We start from the raw sequence: 19,601 nt of genomic DNA on the forward strand, positions 1-19,601 counted from the left end.
GGCTCTACGGGCGCCAGGCAGGGCGCATCCTCCCCTGCGCCATCAAGCACGAGCCAACGCTCTGGCTCGGGTAAGAGGAAGGCCGAGCACCCGGCGAAGATCCTGGAGAGATCCCGGTCGAGCTCGAAGGCCCCATCAGAGGGGGAGCGAGGCGGTGACCGTCCCCCCAAGGAGAAGGCGGTGAGCGCACCTAAGGTGGTGAAAGCCTTGATCCACCCGGCCAAGGCCTCTATCGAGACAGTCGCGGCGGCCCTGGCTCAGCCTGTGGAGGCTACACCAGTGGTGGCGACCTCGGGGCCGAGAGTCTCCCTGCCACCGCGGGGGGAGTCCTCTTTCATGCCCATCGACAGGACCCCTGTGAAACCTCCGACGGAGAAGAAAAAGGGGGGGGCAGGAGGTCGTTGTGGATTCGGCCTCAACCTCTGAGGAGGAGCTGATCGAAGTCTTAAGCCACGGCGTTGGCGTGGAAGAAGACCAGCCCGTCGGGAGGGACCCCGACGTGGGAGACGACGAGAACGTAGAGGGTGCCGACGGGGCTCCTGACCGCCCGTCGGAATCCCCTCAACCAGTGCCGCAAGACAACTCGATGGCCATTTTGTTGGCTATACAGTCCTTCTGCTCGGAGATAAGGACGAGATTGCCGTTGCCACCAACGGAGGAACCGCTCCTGACGGGGGACCCGGAGCCAGGCCCTTCTGGGAGCCCTCCTCCTAAGAGAAGGATTCATCCTCCACCTCCTTTTCAACCATCGCGCCCTGCTCAGCCTCCTCCCCGTCCACGACCCGTGGGGATAATACGGGGACTGACACGGCTGCGACGGGTACAGACGACGAGGTTTACGACGAGAATCTCCCGTCGTCACCTCCTCCCCGGGCTTCCCCGCCCGAAGAGATTGGATCGTTTCATGCCATGATCGCCAGGGCATCCGAGCTTTTCCAGCTCTGCCCGGAAGAGAAGAAGGAAGGTTTCCTTTATCAATGGCGCGAGACCAAGAGGAAGACGGTCCTCGCTGTACCTCTGCTGGACGATATCTGGAATGAGGGTCTCGCCCTCCTCAAGAACCCATCCACAACGCCTGCGAGAAGGGATCGGTACGAGAAGAAGTACCGGGTCCCGGACACGGCCCCCTTGTGCCTTCGGGCACAGCCGACCCCGGACTTGGTCGTCTCTGCGGCGGCCAGGAAGAAAGCGGGGGGGGGCCTCGGCCTCTAAGTCAACCTCCCCGCCGGACGGCGAGGGAAAGAAATTGGACACGATGGGACGCAGAGTCATCTCATCGGAAGCAACAACGATTAAGGCTGCCAACGCCTTGGCTATCGTAGCCCGCTACGACAGGGAGTTGTGGTACAAAATCGCCCCCCTGCTGGACTTCTTACCAGACGACAAGAGGGCAGAGGCCCTAGAGATCTTGCAGGAAGGAGAAGTGGCGTCGGACCATGCCATTACGATAGCGACGAACATCGCTGACACTGGATTTCGCCAGTTGGGCAACGGCGTGTGCCTTAGACGGCGTGGATGGCTCAAGGCAACTGACTTCCGTCAGGACGTGCAGACCAGAGTCTTGGACATGCCGTTCGACGGGAACAACCTGTTTGGGAAAACAGTGAACGATTCCCTACAAGCCATCAAGACGGACATGGAGACGGCCCGGGCTCTTGGTGTTCTCCAGCAACGACGGCCGCCCTTTCGGAGCGGCGGAGGCAAGCAGGGTGCCTCCAAAGGTTCCGGCGGTGGATTTTCCACCTATTGTCAAGCGGCTCGTTCGTCACAGGAAGCCTACAGGGGACGAGGCAAGTCGGGCGGACCCCGCCTTCGTCGCCAAGGAGGACAAGGCGGCAAAGCCTCGTCGAAGCAGGACTGAACCGGCTGTGGGGTCGGGCCCCCACCGAAGCACCCCGGTGGGAGGCTGGCTGGCGAGCTTCGTCAGCGTGTGGGAGTCCATCTCCACTGACCGTTGGGTGCTGGACGCCCTGGCCCAGGGTCACGCGCTCGAGTTTCTAAAGTGCCCGCGCGTCGTCCCCCCGTGGCCAGGAAGGAACATCACGTCCCTCAACTTCTCTTGGAGGTAAAGGCGATGCTCAAGAAAGGCGCCATCGAGCTCGTCCCAAAGAGGCTTCGGGGCTCCGGAGTTTACTCAAGATACTTCCTCGTGAAGAAGAAGACGGGAGGATGGCGTCCCATCCTGGACCTACGACGACTGAACAAATTCATCAAGGCACAGAAGTTCCGGATGGTCACCCTCCAGCACGTCCTGGGTCAACTGGAGGAGGGCGATTTCCTGTCGTCGTTGGATTTGGAGGATGCCTACTTCCATATCCCCATCCTAAAGGGACACTGAAAGTTTCTCAGAATCGTGGTCCAAGGGCGTCACTACCAGTTCAGAGCCCTTCCCTTCGGATTGAGGTCGGCACCCAGGGTGTTCACCAAGTGCCTCGCACCGGTGGCGGCGCGGCTGCGCCTGGAGGGGATCCACGTCTACCCCTACCTGGACGACTGGCTCATACGAGCAAAGACAAAGGAGCTCGCCGCGGAGCACACGGCGAGGACTGTCCAACTACTCACGGACCTGGGATTCTCCATAAACTACGCCAAGTCCCACCTGGTGTCCGCGCAAGATGCACTATTTCTGGGAGCGAAGCTCGGCACAGTGGCGCTTCTGGCCTCTCCGTCGGAGGAAAGGACGAGGTCCATCTTGGGCAAGGTGCAGCGGATGCTGGTTGCGGACACGGCCAGGGTGAGGTCCATCAAGTCCCTCCTCGGAATGATGTCTTCTTGCATTTATCTAATCCGCCTGTGCAGGCTTCGGATGCGCCCGTTACAGGAGTTCCTGGACGCTTGCTGGATCCAGACGACGGGCAGCTTCGAGGACTGGATCACACTCGACGAGAGCTTCCGACGAGCGATCCGGTGGTGGGGCACCCGCACGCATCTGACGGCGGGCATGGACTTCCAGACCCCGGACCACCAGAAGACAGTGACCACGGATGCCTCCCTGGAAGGGTGGGGAGCGCACACCAAAAATCTGCACGCGGCTGCCGACGGAGAAGTCCCTCCATATCAACGTCCTGGAACTCTGTGCAGTGTTTTGGGTCCTCAGGTCCTTTCTTCTGTCCCTCAAGGGCTAGGTGGTGAGGATCTTCACCGACAACAACACCACCACCATGTTCTACATCAGGAAGCAGGGCGGTACCGGATCCCCAGCCCTGTCCAAGGAGGCGCAGGATCTGTGGCATTGGGCCGTCGCCCAAGGGATGTTTCTGGTGCCGTTTCATCTAGCAGGAATAAAAAACACCATCGCCGACTCGCTCAGCAGAGAGCTGCGCTCGTGCCACGAGTGGGAACTACGACAGGATCTAGTGGACCGCCTCTTCCGACAGTGGGGCACACCCCAGATCGATCTGTTCGCGACGGCGACTAACTCCAAGTGCCGGAGGTTCGCCAGCAGGTTTCCCCAGCCGAGGAGCATGGGCGATGCTTTCTCGTTCCCCTGGGAGGGCCTGTTCCTATATGCGTTCCTTCCTTTGCCGCTGCTGATCCGGCTCATCAACCAGCTCAAGAGGTCACGGTGCGGGATGATCCTCGTCGCACCTGCGTGGCCGAGGCAGATATGGTTCCCGGACCTTCTGGACTTGTCGGCGTCCCCGTCAATCAAGCTGCCAGTGGACGCGAATCTTCTCTCCAGGGAAGGAGGCGCCATCACGACCCGAAGTCGCTGAACTTGCAGGCCTGGCTCCTGCAGCGTTAGAGTTTGGAGGATACAACATACCGGCCGACTGCAGAGAGGTTCTTGCAAAGGCCAGGGCGTCCTCAACTCTTAAATGCTACGGACACAAATGGAAGAGGTTCTCTGTCTGGTGCCACGCACAGAATATTAACCCTCTACGGATTACGGCTCCTCAAGTACTGCCGTACCTGCTGACGCTGGCCAAGGCTGGACTGGCGCACGCTTCCATCAAGATTCATCTTGCTGTGATCTCCCGATACACCAGAACCACGGGACGGACGTCTTTGTGGTCTCATCGTCTGGTGAAAGAATTCATGAAGGGACTGTTCAGATCGTTCCCGCCAGTGAAGGCACCAACCCCGGCGTGGGAGCTCAACGTGGTGCTGACAAAGCTCATGGGACCTCCGTTCGAGCCTCTGCACTCAGCTCCGTTGAAATTCTTTTCGTGGAAAACAGCGTTTCTTGTGGCCATCACCTCCGCACGACGGGTGGGAGAGATCCAGGCCCTTTCCTGCAAACCCCCGTACTTGACTTTTCACGACACGAGGGTAGTGCTCAGGACGCACCCCTCCATGCCCAAGGTGCCGTCGGACTTCCACCTCAACGAACCCTTGGTGTTGCCTGTTTTCTTCCCGTCGCCTTCGTCGCCGGCTGAAAGGACTTTGCACTCGCTGGATGTGGCTAGAGCGCTGAAGTTCTACGTGGACCGCACGAAGAGTTTTCGGAAGACGTCACAACTTTTTGTGAACTTTGGACCTGTCAATCAGGGGAAGGCTCTCTTGAAGGCTTCCATTTCCACATGGCTCTCCGCTGTATCATGTAATGTCATAGGTTGGCAAACCGACCGCTGCCTGGCCGTCCGAGAGCCCATTCCACCAGAGCGATCGCAGCTACCACGGCGTTCCTATCTGGTGTGCCCTTGCTGGACATCTGCAGGGCTGCTACGTGGAGGTCGACGCACACCTTCACGAAATTCTACTGCGTCGATCGGGATTCCAGGGTCGGCCAAGCAGTGCTGCGCAACCTGTTCGCTTAAGGTGAGCCTGGTGAGGAGGTAAGAATTGCTTAATGTTGAGTTTTGGATGTAATGCTTAATGTTGAGCCTTTGCCACCTCCCGTGGTTGTGCATGTGTGTACTGCTATGTATTCTTTTATTCATGAGCATGTGAACCCATGCCAGACCCCATGCTGGAGAAGGAACAAGTTACTTACCTGTAACTGTTGTTCTCCAGCATGGGTCTGGCATGGATTCACATGCGAACCCTCCCGCCTACCCCTTTGCGGCTCTTCACTTGGTCATACTGCCACTTCACGTGCTACCAAATCTGAAGATGGCTGCCAGAGGCGGGGCTTAGGGAGATGGCAGTCATGGGCTGTGGTCAGTATGACGCAGAGATCAGTGATTGGTTACTACTACGAAAGACAGATCAGAAACAAAACTGATAATGTTTTTTCTTTACCGAGGATTCCCAGCCTGACGACGGGGAATATTCATGAGCATGTGAATCCATGCCAGACCCATGCCGGAGAACAGTTTACAGGTAAGTAACTTGTTCCTTCCTCTTGTTGAGGCTAAAGTCTGCACAGATGGATCTGAGAGACCCTCTTTGGAGGTCTTGTCGGTGAGGTATATACCTCAACCGTCCCACGCTCAGTGTCATGGTGGTACCGGTTCTGTCGAGGGGACAAAGAGGGTGGTCACGGTACCCCTCCACTACTGACTCGGCCGAGGTTCCTCCACTGGAGGCTAATTTTGGGACCAGTTCCAAGATGTCCAGTAAACATCTGAGACCACCCAGTACCTGTTCTGCCGAGGATCCTTGTATCAAAGGGGTTATTAAAGTCCCCTGACTCCCCTGAGGAGACAATTGCCTCATCTCCACATGTGACGCAGTTCTCCAGGGTCGACAAAATGGCAGCCCAACATCTGTGGTCTACAGCGGACATTTTGGATACCTCTTGTGCACCAACGTCCACGCCGTGTGGTGCTGGGAGCATTCCTTTTTTAGGCTGAGCAGCCTTTTTCACGCTATGTGGACAACAGAAATCTGTTCCGCGCTTCATTTGACTGGCGCGCCCGGACACCGCTGCCTCATACAGTCTCGTTACCTCCTGCTTCCGCTCCACTGATTTACGTGGATCCGGCCGGTGGTGGGGCCTCCTGGCAACCATGCTCCTTGCGTTCATGGGTGTATGCCCCTCACAAGCGGACTCTTCCTGTACCAGCGCCCAAGCCTTCGGCTGAGGATGAGTTTGTTGGGAAGTTTCAGATGCTCATGCACTCAGACCCAATGAAAGCGTGTTTCAAGCCTCTTTTCAGGGAAATGTATCCTGAGCCTCCTGTCCCACATTCTGCCCCAGCTATTCCATTTCAGGTTCCGATGGTTCCTCTCCCTCCACCGCTTCTTTCTGGAACTCCTCCAGCTCTTCCTCCGCTGCCTCCGTTGTCTCCTATAGAGAAGACACTTGCGGACCGGAACAGCACTTTAAAACCTGAGGCGGTATGCGTGGTGGATCAGGACTGCGATGAGCAGCCCCGCTCGGTGAGAGCATTCCATGACCGGGTCCTGGATATGATGGACATGACATTCCAGTACCTGAGGCACCGGCCTGTTCCTTCCGAAGAATGTCTTGGCTGAGGCCTGCAAGGTCTGGGATAAACCCCACACTGGGCTACATATCAACAAGAGAATTGATGCTCGATACAAGCTTCACACCTCTGAAGAGATGGCTTTATCGGCTTGTCTGCTCCCGTCCTCAATGGTGGTCACCCTCCAGTCCAAGCCGGCCTCTGCATCTTCAATGGCAGCGTCCCAAATCCTATCCAAGGAGGATAAACATTTGGACTCCCTAGGCAAGAAGGTCTTTGCCAATTTGGCGCTCCAGCTTCGTCAAGCGAACACCAAGCTCATCCTGGCAGCAGCCAATCTGAGGCTGTGGAAAGAGGTAGAAGACTTCCAGAAGTGCATTCCTGCGGATAGGCTAGATGACTTTTATGGAAGTAGATCGCACATGTGTATATGGTTGGTCGTGCCACTTTCCAATTATTTCTCAGTAATGTATTACTAGATTCTAGATGGCAGGTTATGTGCCAGCAGTAATCGGTGTAGAATTTATTTTTCCTTTCATTTTTTTTCATGCATGTACCATTTGATCTGAAAATGCCTGTATACCGATGAAGTGACACCTGTACACAGGGAGATCCTATACTGCACTATTGTGAAATTTAGCAGTAATGCACTAATTGATATGACAGGTCTGCGTACCTGCCACCAGTGAATAGCGGCATGGGCATCTGTACATCTGTTTTTTACACGCCAGTACCATACATCTCTGGAAAATGGCCTCCGCGCAGCCCGATAGAAACCCTATTTAGAGGTAAACATAGAATGGTTGCGTTGTGGGGGCACCCCGCAGATTCTCTTGAACCGCGGTTGTGCCCCCACGCGCATCTGTCACTTCTCATTCCTGCAACAAATATACATTCAGTATACCTGGGGAACTGGGTTACCCACGTAGGTTTCATTCTCTCCGTGAGTTGAGCCAGTGCAAACGAGAGATTGATATAGTTAACAAATTGCGTGCGTCCATGCATACCTGATCTCCATGACAACCTAGACTACGGCCGAATGCCCACACCAAGATGGCTTCTGCCCGGCCGCCCCGTGTGCATGTTCGGGGTTGCCGGGACAACTTGGGACCCTACCCGTGGCCGCGCTGCTTTCAGTACAGCAGTCGGCGCGGGAGGAGAAGCTTCGCTACCCGGTGAGTGAATATCCTGACCCTTATTGCAAACAGGATCGATGAAGTTATGCACAATCTTCCGTGTGCGCTGCTCTTGAGAGAGACACAAGCTTTATAACATTGAGACATTATTCTCTAGATTCCACATTTATGACTGTCCGCCGCCCCACTTCAAACGCACTAGATTGAATAGAGATAAAGTCTACTGTCTCCTCATGAGGGTGTACCATGACCTAAAATATTGAGTATTACTTATCCATTTTAGGGTTTCTGCCGCACTATGCGTGGCCGCCTCCCAGTCTCCAGTGATTGCCACTAGAAGACTGGGTAAGTGCAGAGGTTTTACTTACCATTACATTATGCTACTTCTGTGTGAGTAGTGTTTTTACAATTCTAAAAACACTTACCTTGGTTATTTTCTCTCTCTTGTATCCATGATAGGTTAAATTCTGGACCTCACCAGCCCTCTGGGATAGGTTAGTACCATTAGCCTCCCCATACCTTACTTTTAGCCTCACTCTATTAAAGCAGTTATTAAAATGAATGTCCATTTGAATTCCCCAAAGGATCAGAATTAAGGATACTACTACTATTCGTAGCTCACCATGTATAGGAACAGAGAAGCCCCTACCCCGAAGATGGATCTTTGATCCGAAATGCATTGGTTACTTGTCAAAATCTTAAAAGGGTTTCCCTGGAGGGAGCTAACCGCTCCAAGAGACAATTGCCTCTAATAAGTCAGGCACAAGAATTAAAACAATTATATTCCTACTGTTATGCTCACTTTCTGTCTGATGTTTTTTTATATTGTCACAAAAAGATTAACCATATTGATATCTGTAATTTGATATTGATTGTGTTTAAGACTAGAGAATTAAAAGGAAGAGATTCTCTAACAGTTGTGTTGGGGACTGGTTCTCTTGAATGAGATGCACTGTTCATTTAAAGATCTGTGAATTAACGTACAAGCTAACCTTTAATATTCAAATAAAGTATTCTCGATTGCTGAAGCACAAATCTAAGCCCTTATAGGCTTAGATTTTTACTCCAGTATCAACGATTTAACATTGGGATTTTTTATCCAATTAGGAGTGCATTTGGGCACACTGGGTAGCAATGCACAGTTCTGTTTCTTGTCGATCCTTCTTTGACTCGGGGGGTTTCAGGATCGTCGTGCGCGCCAAACTGATGCTCTGGTTGGCGGGACACGGCGACAGCAACAACGGCAAGGTGGTTGGTTTTTCTCACCCATCAGCCTCTTCTCCAGGGACAGGTAGTCTCCATGCCGACAAATCAGCAACATTTTTTTTGTCGGTCACACGAGTCTCATCTGGAGGCGTGGCAGACCATCACTGAAGACCGGTGGGTTTTGTCCATCGCTCGGGCGGGCTTTTGCTTGCCCCTCCCCCCTAGGCTCACCCTTCAACCCTCCCTTCAAACAGAGCGGGACACCCTCCCTCCAAGCCGAGGTACAGAAGCTTCTAGACCTCAAGGCGGTGGAACCGGTTTCCCTTGGGGAGCAAGTGGAGGACTTCTACTCCCCTCTGTTCAGTACCCAACCAGGCTGGCCTGCGCACTATCCTTGATCTTTCCCAGTTTAATCTTTCTCTTCCCACGAGAAATTCAAGATGATACGCCTTGCCAAATACAGTCCTCTCACATCCTGATATGGAGGCTGCATCGGAAATATCTGTGGTTCTTTCTGGGAGGAGAAAATTGTCAGTTCCGTGTGCTCCCTTTTGGTCTCAGCTTGGCATGTCTTTACGAAGATGTCGGTCATCACAGATTTCCTCTGTATATCTGTATTTGGACGACTGGCTCCTACGCAGTCCTTGCCCACAGACTGCATTGAACAATCTCCAGTCTCTCCTCCAGCTCCTGTTCCACCATGGGCTTTCGGTAAACTGGCGGCAATCTTCCATGACAGTCTCCCAAGACTCGATTTTCCTGGATTTCTGTTGGAATAGGTCAATAACCGAGTGTTCCTAACGGCAGACAGAATTGTGGATCTATCCACCACGTGTTGGCTCTTCCTCCACTCCTCGCACATGACGGCTTGGTGGTTTGAGAGACTCCTGGGCCTCATGGCTTCTTGCATGCTAGCCCTTCCTGTTGCACGCCTGAAGATGAGGCGTATTCGGTTGGCTCTTCGTCTCAGGCTTCGGACTCGGATTCCAAGATGATCCAGGTTCCGTCCTGCATGACGTCAGATCTACTGTGGTTGTCCTCAACCAACAACCTTTCCGTGGGGGCCTCCTTTCAGGAGCCTTACCCACAAGTGACGGTTACCACGGACGACTCCCTTTTGGGGTGGGGCGCGACACTGGATCATCTCCAGGTATTCGATCTGTGGACACCTCAGGCCAGGCAGTTTCATATCAATTATATGGAACACTTGGCTGCTTTTCTGCCGCTCAAATCTTTTCAACTGTCCATTGCGAACGGGGTGGTCCGTATTTGCACAGTTCTGTGGCAATGTTTTACATCAAAAAGCAGGCAGGCACCAAGTCACCTCCCCTTGTGGACCTAGCCATACGGATTTAAGAATGGGCCATCCAGCATGACATTTGGCTGCTGGCTGTACACATTCCGGGTCACATCAATGTAACTGCAGACTCACTCAGCAGCCAGTTAAGCGTGGGATCTGAACACGGATGTTCTCTGCAGCATTTTTTGCCAATGGGGCACTCCAGAAGTGGACCTTTTTGCGACTTTTACAAACGGGAAACTTCCTCCTTTATGCATCCAGGAACGGTCTCTGGGTCTCCTCCCTAGCGGACGCTCTGGAGATTGCTTGGCACAACATGAAGGCCTATGCTTTCCCGACACTACCTCTGGTTCATCGGTCACTCTTCAAGCTCAGGAATACATCAAACTGCACTTTCCTGTTCATAGCTCCTTGGTGGCCAGCCAGATTCTGGTTCTCGGAACTTCAGCATCTGTCGATTCTTCCTCCGCACAGATTGCTGTCGATTCCCGACCTGCTTCACCAGTGCGATCCCCAAAAGCGGCACCCCTCCTCACAATCGTTCAGCTTGGCGGCCAGGTGCCTGAATTCAGATAGTGTAGTTTAACTTGTCCGAGGACAATATGTGCATTATCGAAGTGGCCAGAAAACCACCTACGAGGTCTCAAAGGAGCAAGTGGCTCCGTTTTGCCACTGATGTTTAGCTAAACAGCTCGACTCCAGGCACGCTACGATTGACACTGTTCTTTCTTTTATATCTCACCTTGCAGCTTCAGGCATTCACGTCTTGTCTTGCAGGACTTAATTGTCTGCTATTGTGGCCTATCTGTCTGACTACGGCTGTTCCTTTTCTTTGACTAACCCAGTCATTAAAAGGCATTTTGCGGGTCTACTAGATCTCTTTCCACCGATGCACAATCCTCATCCCAAATAGGATTTGAATGTGGTCCTCACCGCCTTCTGCCATAAACCATTTGAACCCATTGCGACTACTGATCTCAAATACCTTTCTTGGAAGGGCGCATTTTTGATTGCAGTGACATCGGCAAGGTGAGTAAGTGAGCGCCAAACTCCTGTCTGTGTAACATCCGTTCCTCACCTTCCATAAGGATAAGGTTGTGCTCCGCACTCCCCCTTCTTTCCTGCATAAAGTGATTCCCGATTTTCATTTGAATCAATCGATCTCTTTACCAGTCTTTTTTCCGAATCCGGCCTCAGATGCCCGAGAGAGTCTTGCACAACTTAGATGTCAGGCGAGCCCTGAAGTTTTACTTCGACAGAACGCATGAACTCGGGAGCTCCTTCCAACTCTGTCACATTCGGAGACCCGAAAGGGAAACCTGCTTCAAAGGCAGCTATCTCCCGATGGATTGTCTCCTGCATTTATGAAGCATATACCATTCAGGGCCTACAACCTCTGAAGGGCATCCATGCTCATCTTGTACGTGGCAAAGCAGCTGGTGTTGCCTTCCAAAAGTATGTTCCCTGGGAAACCATCGCCAAGGCGGCTACGTGGTCTTCCCCATCAGCTTTTTGTAACCATTACTGCTTGGACCTGAGCTCCAGGGCTGATGCCCAGTAGGGATGTCACGGTATTGATTTTTTGACGGTATGATAACCTTCATGTAAAATGACGGTATACCGTGGTTATCACGGTACAGCACACAAGTGTGTTTCACCATTATTTTAAGTAATACTTTTGCCAGGAAAAGTCACACATTGTCACCAAGACACACAACGCAAACAAGAGACGCTACCAAGAGGTTGCCTTAGTTCTTCTTAACATACATTTATTTTATTTAAACTCAGTAAAGAGGTATCCTGGTAGTCCAATTTAACTGTCCATTGTCGCAAACAATTATACAACTTTATAAAAGTCTTATAGAATGGTTGGAGAAATAGGAAGTCCTGGCCCCTTGCAGACCGCAGCACTTTGCAGTTTGCAAGTGCAAGCAAGGCTATCGATGGGGCAGGGGATTGCTAAAGCATCGGGCCTGGCTGCAGTCAATTAACTGATTTTAAATTTCATTTCATGCTTTCATTGAAAAGAAACAGTGCTTGCCATCAGCATTTCTCCTCCATCTCTGTAATGCGAAAATGCAGATTAATATGATCTTCTTTGTGCAATAAACACCTCGTATTACATAATTCACACAGCTACAATAAAACATTTTCAGGCGCAAATCGCACACGAGTGCGAATTGTGTAAAACAAGGTGTTTCTCAAGCATGGGGTCTGGCATGGATTCACATGCTCATGAATATTCCCCGTCGTCAGGCTGGGAATCCTCGGTAAAGAAAAAACCAGTATCAGTTTCGTTTCTGATCTGTCTTTCGTAGTAATAACCAATCACTGGTCTCTGCGTCATACTGACCACAGCCAATGACTGCCCTCTACCTAAGCACCGCCTCTGGCAGCCATCTTCAGATTTTTACCGCACGTTCATGTGTTGGGATCCTCGTGCTATTGCTCTCGAGCGTTAGTGCTATTTTTTTTTCACGTTTTTTCGCAAAAACTTCATTTTTTCGGTCAAAAGAGCCTCAAGCTCCACCGATTCTCCATCCGATCAACGGGGACCCGTGTCGGATTCGTCTGCGCCCCTCAAGGGTGAAGATTTCGTCGAGCTACGCTTTTGGAGGACTCCAGAAGTTTCTCAGGCCCGGTCATGGCCCAGGAGAAGGGAAGCTCGACGCCCGGAAAGCTGTTCAGGGTCTGCCCTGGATGCCAGCTGCAGAACGTCTTCAAGGAGGACGAACACTCTTTTTGGCTTTACTGCCTACATGAGGACAAGACGCACGTGGAGAAGGACTGTGCGTTTTGCGGCAACATGTCGGAGCGGACCATGAAGGACCGCCATCAACGTCTCGCCAACTGGCTGGAAGGGAAGAGCCCGTCCGGCGAGAGGAAGAAAGCCGAGCGGTGGTCTAAGACCTTTGAGGACGCCCCGGCGACGGGGGTCCAACATAAGGCCAAGCACCGCGAGTCCGCTGGCACCGGGAGCGCCGAACGGTCGGGCTCTACGGGCGCCAGGCAGGGCGCACCCTCCCCGGCACCATCAACCACGAGCCAACGCTCTGGGTCGGGTAAGAGGAAGGCCGAGCACCCGGCGAAGCTCCTGGAGAGGCCCCGGTCGAGCTCGAAGGCGGAGGGGGAGCGAGGCAGTGTCCCCCCCCCCTCAAGGGTAAGGCGGTGAGCGCACCTAAGGTGGTGAAGGCCTTAATCCATCCGGCCAAGCCCTCTATCGAAACTGTCGCGGCGGCCCTGGCTCAGCCTGTGGAGGCTACACCAGTGGTGGCGACCTCGGGGCTCAGAGTCTCCCTGCCACCTCGGAGGGAGTCCTCTTTTGTGCCCATCGATAGGACCCCCGTGGGGAAGAAAAAGGGGGGGCAGGGCGTCGTCGTAGATTCGGCCTCAACCTCGGAGGAGGAGCTGGTCGAAGTCTTAAGCCACGGCCTCGGCGTGGAAGAAGACCGACCCGTCGGGATGGATCCCGACGCAGGTGACGACGACATCGTCGAGGGTACCGACGGGGCCCCTGATCGCCCATCGGATTCCCCTCTGCCAGCGCCGCGAGACAACTCGGCGGCCATTTTGTTGGCTATACAGTCCTTATGCTCAGAGATAAGGACGAGACTACCGTTGCCGACGGAACCTCTCCCGTCGGGGGACCCAGAACCGGGACCTTCTGGTGTTCCCCCTACCAAGAAAAGAAGGATCCACCCTCAGCCTCCTTTTCAGCCGTCGCGCCCCTTCCAGCCCTCCTCCCCGTCCACCCGAGGGGATGATACGGGGACTGACACGGCAGCGACGGGTACGGACGACGAGGTATACGACGAGGATGTACCGTCGTCGCCTCCCACCAGGGCTTCTCCGCCCGATGAGATTGGATCGTTCCACTCCATGATCACCAGGGCATCCGAGCTTTTCCAACTCTGCCCTGAGGAGAAGAAGAAGGAAGGCTTCCTTTATCAGCGGCGCGAGGCCAAGAGGAAGACGGTCCTCTCAGTGCCTCTATTGGACGACATTTGGGATGAGGGCCTCACCCTCCTCAAGAACCCTTCCACGACGCCAGCTAGAAGAGACCGGTACGAGAAGAAGTACCGGGTCCCGGACACGGCCCCCCCCGGGGGGGGGTGCGGCCTCCACATCGACTTCCCCACCGGACGGCGAGGGAAAGAAATTGGACGCTATGGGACGCAGAGTCATCTCGTCTGCGGCGACGACGATTAAAGCGGCCAACGCCTTGGCTATCGTGGCCCGCTACGACAGGGAGCTCTGGTACAAACTGGCTCCCCTGCTGGACTTCTTGCCGGACGACAAGAGGGCAGAGGCCCTGGAGATCCTGCAGGAAGGTGAGGTGGCTTCGGACTACGCCATTACCGTTGCGACGGACATCGCCGACACTGGGTTCCGCCAGTTGGGCAACGGCGTTTGCCTTAGGCGGCGTGGATGGCTCAAGGCTACGGACTTCCGTCAAGACGTTCAGACTAGAGTCCTGGACATGCCCTTCGATGGGAACAACCTGTTTGGGAAAACAGTGGACGATTCCCTTCAGGCCATTAAAGCGGACACCGAGAAGGCCCGGGCCCTTGAAGTTCTGCAACAACGGCGGACGCCCTTTCGGAGCAGCGGAGGCAAGGGCGCCTCCAAAAGTTCCGGCGGCGGTTTCTCCACCTACCGTCAAGCGGCCCGCTCGTCGGCTCAGGAGGCCTACAGAGGACGAGGCAAGTCTGGCAGACCCCGTCGTCGCCAAGGAGGTCAAGGCGGCAAAGCCTCGTCGAAGCAGGATTGAACCGGCCGTGGGGTCGGGCCCCCACCGAAGCACCCCGGTGGGAGGCCGGCTGGCGAGCTTCGTCAGCGTGTGGGAGTCCATCTCCACCGACCGTTGGGTGCTGGACGCCTTGGCCCGGGGCCACGCGCTCGAGTTTCAAAGAAGGTGTCCGCGCGTCCCCCCCCGTGGCCAGGAAAGAACTTCACGTCCCTCAACTTCTCCTGGAGGTAAAGGCGATGCTCAGGAAGGGCGCCATCGAACTCGTCCCAAAGAGGCTTCGGGGCTCCGGAGTTTACTCGAGATACTTCCTCGTGAAGAAGAAGACGGGGGGATGGCGCCCCATCCTGGACCTGCGACCTCTGAACAAGTTCATCAAGGCGCAAAAGTTCCGGATGGTCACCCTCCAGCACGTCCTGGGTCAGCTGGAGGAAGGAGACTTCCTGTCGTCGTTGGATTTGGAGGATGCCTACTTCCATATTCCCATCCTAAAGGGGCACCGAAAATTCCTCAGGTTTGTGGTCCAAGGGCGTCACTACCAGTTCAAAGCCCTCCCCTTCGGACTACGGTCGGCACCCAGGGTGTTCACCAAGTGCCTCGCACCGGTGGCGGCGCAGCTGCGCCGCGAGGGGATCCACGTCTACCCCTACCTGGACGACTGGCTCATCCGAGCCAAGACGAGGGAGCTCGCCGTGGATCACACGGCAAGGACCGTCCAACTTCTCACGGACCTGGGATTCTCCGTGAACTACGCCAAGTCCCACCTGGTACCCGGGCAAAACCCACTGTTTCTGGGAGCGAAGCTCGACAGTGTCCCTTCTGGCCTCCCCGTCGGAGGAAAGGACCAGGTCCATCCTGGGCAAGGTACAGCGGATGTTGGTTTCCGACGCGGCCAAGGTGAGGTCCATCAAGTCCCTCCTCGGAATGATGTCTTCTTGCATCTACCTCATTCCCATGTGCAGGCTCCGGATGCGCCCGTTGCAGGAGTTCCTGGACGCGCGCTGGATCCAAACGACGGGCGGCTTCGAGGAGAGGATCACACTCGACGAGAGTTTCCGCCGAGCGGTCCGGTGGTGGGGCATCCGCGCGCATCTGACGGCGGGCATGGACTTCCAGACCCCAGACCACCAGGAGACAGTGACCACGGATGCCTCCCTGGAAGGGTGGGGAGCGCACACCGAAAATCTGCACGCGAGAGGCCTTTGGCTCCCGACGGAGAAGTCCCTCCATATCAACGTCCTGGAGCTCCGTGCAGTGTTCTGGGCCCTCAGGTCCTTCCTTCCGTCCCTCAAGGGCAAGGTGGTGAGGATCTTCACCGACAACACCACCACCATGTTTTACATCAGGAAACGGGGCGGAACCAGGTCCCCAGCACTGTCCAAGGAGGCGCAGGACCTGTGGCATTGGGCCGTCGCCCAAAGGATGTTTCTGGTGCCGTTTCATCTGGCAGGGATAAAAAACACCATCGCCGACTCACTCAGCAGGGAGCTGCGCTCGTGCCACGAGTGGGAACTACGGCAGGATCTAGTGGATCGCCTCTTCCGACGGTGGGGCACACCCCAGATCGACCTGTTCGCGACGGCGACGAACTCCAAGTGCCGGAGGTTCGCCAGCAGGTTTCCCCAGGCGAGGAGCATGGGCGATGCTTTCTCGTTCCCCTGGGAGGGCCTGTTCCTCTACGCGTTCCCTCCTTTGCCACTGCTAATCCGGCTTGTCAACCAGCTCAAGAGGTCACGGTGCAGGATGATCCTCGTCGCACCTGCGTGGCCGAGGCAGATATGGTTCCCGGACCTTCTGGACTTGTCAGCGTCCCCGCCAATCAAGCTGCCGGTGGACGCGGATCTACTCTCCAGGGAAGGAGGCGCCATCCTCCACCACAACCCGAAATCGCTGAACTTGCAGGCCTGGCTCGTGCAGCGCTAGAGTTTGGAGGATACGACATACCGGCCGACTGCAGAGAGGTTCTTGCAAAGGCCAGGGCGTCCTCGACTCTTAAATGCTACGGACACAAATGGAAGAGGTTCTCTGTCTGGTGCCACGCACAGAAGATTAACCCTCTACGGATTACGGCTCCCCAGGTACTGCCGTACCTGCTGACGCTGGCCAAAGCTGGACTGGCACACGCGTCCATCAAGTTTCATCTTGCTGCGATCTCCCGATACACCAGAACCACGGGCCGGACGTCCTTGTGGTCTCATCGTCTGGTGAAAGAGTTCATGAAGGGACTGTTCAGATCGTTCCCGCCGGTGAAGGCTCCGGCCCCGGCGTGGGAGCTCAACGTGGTGCTGACCAAGCTCATGGGACCTCCGTTCGAGCCTCTGCACTCGGCCCCATTGAAGTTTCTGTCGTGGAAAACAGCGTTTCTTGTGACCATCACCTCCGCACGACGGGTGGGAGAGATCCAGGCCCTTTCCTGCAAGGCCCCGTACTTGACTTTTCACGACACGAGGGTAGTGCTCAGGACGCACCCCTCCTTCATGCCCAAGGTACCGTCGGACTTCCATCTCAACGAACCCTTGGTGTTGCCTGTGTTCTTCCCGTCGCCTTCGTCGCCGGCTGAGAGGACTTTGCACTCGCTGGATGTGGCTAGAGCGCTGAAGTTCTACTTGGACCGCACGAAGTGTTTTCGGAAGACGTCACAACTCTTTGTGAACTTTGGACCTGTCAATCGGGGGAAGGCTCTCTCGAAGGCTTCCATTTCCAGATGGCTCTCCGGCTGTATCATGTACTGTCATCGGTTGGCAAACCGACCGTTGCCTGGCCGTCCGAGAGCCCATTCCACCAGAGCGATCGCAGCTACCACGGCGTTCCTTTCTGGTGTGCCCCTGCTGGACATATGCAGGGCTGCTACGTGGAGGTCGACGCACACCTTCACGAAATTCTACTGCGTCGACCGGGATTCCAGGGAGGAGTCCAGGGTCGGCCAAGCAGTGCTGCGCAACCTGTTCGCCTGAGGTGAGCCTGGTGAGGAGGTAAGATGCTTAATGTTGAGTTTGATGTAATGCTTAATGTTGAGCCTTTGCCACCTCCCGTGGTTGTGCATGTGTGTACTGCTATGTATTCTTTTATTCATGAGCATGTGAATCCATGCCAGACCCCATGCTGGAGAAGGAACAAGTTACTTACCTGTAACTTGTTCTCCAGCATGGGTCTGGCATGGATTCACATGCGAACCCTCCCGCCTACCCCTCTGCGGCTCTTCACTTGGTCATACTGCCACTTCACGTGCTACCAAATCTGAAGATGGCTGCCAGAGGCGGGGCTTAGGGAGATGGCAGTCATTGGCTGTGGTCAGTATGACGCAGAGATCAGTGATTGGTTACTACTACGAAAGACAGATCAGAAACAAAACTGATACTGATTTTTCTTTACCGAGGATTCCCAGCCTGACGACGGGGAATATTCATGAGCATGTGAATCCATGCCAGACCCATGCTGGAGAACAACAGTTACAGGTAAGTAACTTGTTCCTTATTGCGCAAAGCAGATCATAATAATGCGCATGTTCGCACTCTTGCAATTGATTGCAAGCAGTGTACCCTAATAAGTATAGGCCACACACCAGCGAGCATTCACATACCTGCTTAGATAATCCAGGAGAGCAAAGGGAAATACTCGTGTCAGAGTGGAAATGCTTGAGATGGCCTTTCCACAATACATTAGGGAAATCGCTATGAAGGGGAGAATGTCTGCTGGATTCACTTGTAAACTTGCTGTCAGCCAAAGGAGATCATGACAGATAGTTTTTCGAGGTGAAGTTATAACATTTCCAAAGGGGCCAAACACCATTTAAAGTTTCTTTTTAATTGAGTGGCATAGGCATATCTATGCACAAATGGAGCTTTCATTAAAGCGCTCTGTTGGGCGCTTTAGTGAAATTACAAGTGACATTTGGGGTGGCTTACTCTTCCAAACAAACGTCTTCTATTTATTTTGACTAAGGATTGATTCCAGGACCTTGATCGTCAGTGACTGCAGATGCGGTATGAAATACATAGTTCACTTTTTCAGACATAAATCGCACATGATTACTGCAACGCGAATTGAGTTGGAAAAAGTGTTATTGTAGTTGTGCGAATAGTGTAAAAAGAGGTGTTATCTACTCTGAATTGAATATATCCGCTTGCAATGCCTACAGGCAGGCAGTCACCAGGAGGATTAACGGTGCTTGAATGGAGGACTGCTGCATATCCATGATTGGCTTTACCAAAAAAAAAGAATCTTCTTGGAATAGGAGCCTTTTTCTTCATTTCTGTAACCTTTGTTGTACATGTAAAATGACATACCTGCAGGGCTCCAATGCCCATGTGGTGCACAACTACAATTACTACAGTGCTCTGGTGCACCCGCCGATCAGCTTTCTGTTTTCTGTCGTGAGTCACGACTCACAAGTGACTCGAATCTTCTTTGCTTGCAATCAGTGGGACTGCAGCGGGCCGTGATGGCTCAGGCTCCCCAGTCCCCACTTATGGGTAGTACTACTGGCTGGCAGTGGGCAGGGCTCACTGGTGGGACAGGACTGAGCACTTTAATTAAAATGGGCTCTACGGAGCACTGCTGCCTACACCTGTAACTGTCTCTCTGACAGTTTGAATACTCCTCCAACGTACGCTGGGGTTGTGAGGCATGACAGCCCGGGCAGACTCTGCCTCCACACCCAGGCTCAGCCTCCGAGATGACAGAATCCAGTGTGGCTGCCCGTGCCCCCTGCAATGCACTCTGCGCATTGTGAACACAGACTGCAGTGCACAGAACACTGTGGGCATGCCGCACATCTATTAAAAGGAAGGCTTCAGTTCAGTCTCAATTCTTATTTAATTACTGTTATTTCATTTGCAAAGGTTTACAAAATCGGTAAACCGTTGAAAACGAAATAACAGTAAATAAATAAGAATGGC

The sequence above is a fragment of the Ambystoma mexicanum genome, chromosome 4q, assembly GCF_040938575.1.
Source record: "Ambystoma mexicanum isolate Mex_15411 chromosome 4q, UKY_AmexF1_1, whole genome shotgun sequence".
Lineage (NCBI taxonomy): Eukaryota > Metazoa > Chordata > Amphibia > Caudata > Ambystomatidae > Ambystoma > Ambystoma mexicanum.